Consider the following 6,000-nt stretch of genomic DNA (forward strand, 5'->3'; position numbering starts at 1 on the left):
ATACGTTTTGACAGGTGGGGTGGGGAAAACATTCTGAGTCTGAGAGCTGCATTCCCTCTTGGGTAACATTCTGAGGCTCACATGACCATGGTGGAGAGAGACAGAGACAGAGACAAAAGAGAGGGGGATTCGCAGAGGTGTACAACCATGTGCACACACTCTCCATTGAGGGAAACAAGAGGTATCATTGTACTTCAAGGGCACAGTGCAGTGAGGCAAAAGCACCAGAAGAGGATGTGGTGCAGAGCTGGTGAAGCAAAGGTGCTAAGGAGATAGGGATGTTGCCTGAGGAGGAGGCAGTCCTATTGGTGAGATAGAAAAGCCTGGAGGCTCCCCACTCTTGCACTGCAGGAAACCAGGATAGAGCTTGCCATTTTTATTTCTAGGGAAGAGACTTCCACAATATGTGTGCAGCCACAGAGAAAGGCCCTCTTGCCTGCTCCTATCAAACATTTGTCTTCTTCCTTTTCTTTTTCACAATGGCTGCATTCAGACAACACTTTCTTCCATATTCATGGTATTTTCTTGCCCATTTGTTTTTGCCTCTTTCACACAGTTGCTGGAGATCTACTGGAATCTACCAAACGTTCGGCTTCTATTTCCATGTTGGCAGTTGACAGGTTTCCCGGCAGCATTTCCAAAGAGATGTTCAGCATCAAGCTTATGGGAAATTAACTCAACTGAAAAGGGCTTCTGTTGATGAATCTTCTGCCTAATTGCTTAGGAAAATATTCATATTCCCAAACCCTCAACACCTGCCTTTTTAAAAATTATTGAACAATCAGGAGAATCTAAAAAGTTAAATAAATGTTATCATTCATTATTAGATTGCAAGAGCATCCTTATCTTCCATTCTTTTGTATGGTAACACACCAGGCCCCAAAGAGTTTCAAGCTGAAAGTTTTCCTTGAACTCACTGCCCCATTTCAACTGTCAATCCATCCATCAAATAATTAATTGGCTAATCTGTGTAAATGGCTTCCAGGCCTCATTGGTAATGGCATAATGTTTTCCTTAATCTGACTTTAAGCAACTGTGTATTTAACCATTATACAAGATATTTCACAAAGTGCATCTCATGCTTCTCTCTCCAGCTGCCTTACAGAAAGAGATCTGTGTATCATATCTAGAACACCTGCCACTTCCCAGAAGAACACAGGTATTTAAAAGAGTTAGCATTTTTCCTCCTGCTAAGATTTTTCAGCCAAACATGCTTAGAAGACTACTCCAGATCAACACAGGATGGTTAGAGGCAAGACTGGTATGTGCCTCTTAATGCCCCACCACTCAAGTTGCTATTCCCTTGTCAGACATAATGTCTAAATAGGACTACTCCTTAACAGCCATTTCCTCTCTTTTGGAAATCCAGAAGAACTCTGGATTTCACTGAAAGGGCAATCACTACTGGCACCAACAATTACAGTGCCTCACATTCTTTGCAGGAAGTCCAGAAGCTTAAACTTGCATAGGGCCATTCCTGTTTGCAACATAGACATGTTCTTCCAGGTTGGGTTAGCGAGGGGCACATGTGCAAACGATGTCACTTCCCCTCTGTGACATCGCTGTGATGCACGATGGGCAGGCTTGCACAGTTGAGTTAAACAGCATTAACTCCTGAATGGATGGCGCACACCAGCCCATGCTCTGCTATAGAGATGGTCCTGGCATTATTTCATGTTTCCAAAAAGTGCCCCGGGTGCATTTCAGTAGCAGAGTGGGCAATCTAGCAATGGCAGCATGTTGAGAGCCACGTGACCCCACCGCACTTGGCAACCGCTGCAGTTTAGGACCTGCCAGCTGCTGTGATGTGTGAAATGCATCTTAGTTCATTAAGATCAAAGGAGCCAGGCATTTGTTCTCGGTGTGGATGTCTCCAGCCAAAAGTATTTACGCTGATTAACGGCTTTTGCTTGAATTGTTAACCTTCAAATAAGCCATCCCTTGGGAAATTGCTGATGCCACAGTCACTTGTCTCAAAACTCAGCTGTCTGCTCTCTATTGAACTTGATGTGCAAATATTTAAAAGATAATTGAAACACTAATTAAATACTGTGTCTGGGCACTCTATTCAGGCATTCATAGGTGGGGTAAATCATCTAATGACAATTTCAGGAGCTACAAACCCATCCTAGAAGCCTGAGAGAGGGGCTGTTTTTTTAATCCACTCTTGCTGACTTATCATTATCTGCCTGCTCTCAAAATATCACAGTGAGCAGGTAAAAAAAAAAAACCCACAAAAAACCCCAGCCAAAAACAAAACAAATAAAATAAATCAACTCCAGTGAAGCACAAGGGCTTCCCTGACAAAAGAGACTATGACTTAAGTGGAGTAATGGGCAAAGTTAGCTCTCTCGTGAGGCAATATCAGGCATCAGTGCAGCAAACTTTCCATTATCAATTTATTATGGGTGCTTTCAGTCTATTGCTATTTTTGAGTGGGATTTGGTCACTTAATCCTGGTAAATTCAGGTTGCATAATTAAATCTCCTTTGGCGCTCTGGCGCAACAAACCTGCTTCTCCTAAAGGTTGATAAGAAAAAATGAAAGGGGAATTCATTTTTTTAAAAAAGATATTTATTAAAGTTTTCAAAAATAGTACAAAAAGAAAAGAAACAACAAAAATAAAAAAATACAGAAATTTAAAATTACAGAAATAAAAAACAATTTAAAAACACGTACAATTTCCGTTCACTTATTTTCTTTTACCTTACTTTCCCGACCTCCTCACACCTCCCCTTCTTATATTCCAATTCAAATTATTTGTTCAGCAAATCCCCATCATTAATTCTGTTACTTGTTTCAAAACCTTATTTTCCCTATCTCGTAGCATTTCAGCTGGAAACCATTTAATTTCTTTCCAACATCATTCTAACATTAGTTAATTTTACAATATTTCTGCAAATAGTCTTTAAACTTCTTCCAAATGAAAGGGGAATTCACGGGAAAGTGTGGGATAGTGGTTGCTTGATGCAATGTCATCTAACCTGCCGACAAAGAGGTCAGAATGAATTCGCAGTAAATAGCTGATGCCATCTAACTTCCCAGCAAAGTTTGTGCAAACGAATCAGGGTGAAGGCTTAATAAACAGGTTGTCTGGAAAAGACAACCTGTGTTTAACAGCAAAACTGGGGGGATGGGGGACCCTGACCTTGTGCTTGTTTCTTTTATGCAAAATGTAGTGATTTAGTGGAAGGTCTAACATGCTGGAGATAAACAATATTCACACTGTGGGGGGGGGAATGTTTTGTTCATGCTGGCTGCAATAGAGGAAATTTTTTGGGAGGGAGAGTTTTTAGCTTTGGGGGTGACCAAAGTCCTACACTGAGGAGGAGGAGGAGGCATATTCACACCATACCACTTGATCAGGAAGTTCTGAAGAAAGCTGAGAAGTGCATTGAGTGAATGCACTTACAAACCTCCTTGAGGGCTTGTAGGTGTCCTGACTGCAAGGAGATCTGTAAACACATTCAGCTGAAAGCCCCCTTCAGACTTCTGGCACTCTCACACATGTACAAATCTCTATCTTCAAGCGGGAGAATATTCAGCGCAGACCAAGTTGGAACAGTATCCCAGATTCACTGAAACTGATAAAGTTCCTTCTGTTGAATTCTAGCTCCCATCTGAAATGGCCAGCTGGAATGGGCTCTAAAATAACTTTCTCTTGAATAGCCACCTGCAATAGCCAGTTGGGGGAAAAGTCTTGCGATCTGACAAAGCATGCAGTTCTCAACTGGATAAGGTAAAGCTATCTGTTTTGCTGGTTTTTTTATGGCAAACAAACATGTTTAATGCATTTTGATACTTATTTTTTAATCCAAGGACTGCATCAGAACATTTGTGAAGAAGCCGGTGAATAATTTCCAATCCATACACCAGTCCAGAAAACACAGATCAAGTTTCTCTATATTGAAATTCAGAAAGATTAGATTCCTCCAGGATGCCTAGGCACATGCACATTCATCATGTGGATGTTTGTAGTGGAGGAGACACAAAGAAATATAATACTGCAGGGAACTGTGCATGCAGAGTGCTCTAAGCTACTGTTACAGGCCACCTCAATCTCTGCTGAGTGCTGCATGAGATTCCAGGGGTCTTGACACTCACCCAGGGTTTGTGTTTCCTTCAGAAAATTAGGCACAACAGAAGCTATAGTGTCTTTATGATATATGGTTTCTTTACACATAATGTACATGCAACCTGAAGCTTTTGATGAAGGGGCTCACAGCAGCAGCACCCAAAATGTGCCAGCTTACTCCATAGTAACTGCAGCTTCAGCATCCTTCCTCTGCAGCCTCTCTTGCTCAGTTTACCAGTTCCTCTCTGATTCCTGGTTTCATCACCCCATATTCCCTAAGCTAAGCCCTCTTTATCTACAGAGGGAGGGAGGGCTCCTTCCATTTGCATTCCATAACCTTTTTCTTTTGATGCTTTGATCTCCTAATGGTTCATCCCCACCCCATCTGGATGCCTGACTTAAGGAACACTTGTCGATTTGGTTAGAATTACAGTGTCCATTGCACAACTCAGGAAGTGTGCCTAAAATACACGCTGCATTTTCTTGGAATCTAAGATTAGATTCCTGTGTGAGGTGTTTACTTAAGCTTGTGTTAAAAACTATGTATCAGACTATCTAGGAGTTAGAACAGGGCTGGGCAACCTAAGGCCTGGGGGCCGGATGCGGCCCAATCGCCTTCTCAATCCAGCCCACAGACGGTCCGGGAATCAGTGTGTTTTTATACGTAGAATGTGCGCTTTTATTTAAAATGCATCTCTGGGTTATTTGTGGGGCATAGGAATTCGTTCATTCCCCCCCCCCCAAAAAATATAATCTGGCCCACCACATGGTCTGAGGGATGGTGGAATGGCCAATGGCTGAAAAAAGGTTGCTGACCCCTGAGTTAGAATATGTCTAATGCATAGTTTTTAAATACAAGATTAAATAAACACCTCACACAGGAAGCTAATCCTGATTTAGCTTAATTACACGCTTAAATGCAAACAAGTCTAGCTATCACTTCACAACAGAGACTAGCTTTTGCCACCCCAAACATTAATTAAATTCTGACATTAGCTTGATCCAGAACTTAGGCCATCATGCACCCCTAATTTCATAACGCTACATTTGGAAACACTGTACAGTGGTACCTCAGGTTAAGTACTTAATTCGTTCTGGAGGTCCGTACTTAACCTGAAACTGTTCTTAACCTGAAGCACCACTTTAGCTAATGGGGCCTCCTGCTGCTGCCGCACCGCCGGAGCACGATTTCTGTTCTCATCCTGAAGCAAAATTCTTAACCCGAGGTACTATTTCTGGGTTAGCGGAGTCTGTAACCTGAAGTGTATGTAACCCAAGGTACCACTGTATTAGAATGGGTGAATTCTAATGTGGATACAGAACCAATTGCCCTCCAAAAGGTGTTGGCTAATTGGTTAGGGATGTATCAAAAGGACCAAAGACTCCCTACCCCTGTTCTAATGCACCAGTTCATCTTTAGAAACAAGGCCAAGTAACTTGGAAATCCTGACTTTAGAGAGAAATCCAGATTGAGATATTTGTGGGAGCACCTGTATTTCAAATATAGCCTTGGGTGCCCTATCTTTACTGCCCCTTCTTAAGTAAAGGTTATCTTATTTCAGGACCAAGGGTTGTGGAGTAGATGGCCTGTGATATCCACATTGTGATGATATTTGATTCTATAAAAGGCTTTCTATAATAAATTTATGGCAGATTGTATCATAATTGGCTTGTCAGGATATAGCAGGGCGACATGTTCCCATTTATGCAACCTTGCATTCATTCTCCCCAATAAAACGCTCCTGTTCGGCATTGTGCTGTGTTGGCTTTTTCTCCCTGCAATGCTCCTGGGATTGTTGCCAGTTGTACCGCCAACAACTGCTTGGCTAAGGATGGATTGTCTGCCTGTCTCGAATCCTGTATTCCACATAATTTATCGATTCCATTTCCAAATGGACCCAGCAGCCAACGGCAAAACACAAAAT

The sequence above is a fragment of the Podarcis erhardii genome, assembly GCF_964252035.2.
Source record: "Podarcis erhardii genome assembly, chromosome: 4".
NCBI lineage: Eukaryota > Metazoa > Chordata > Lepidosauria > Squamata > Lacertidae > Podarcis > Podarcis erhardii.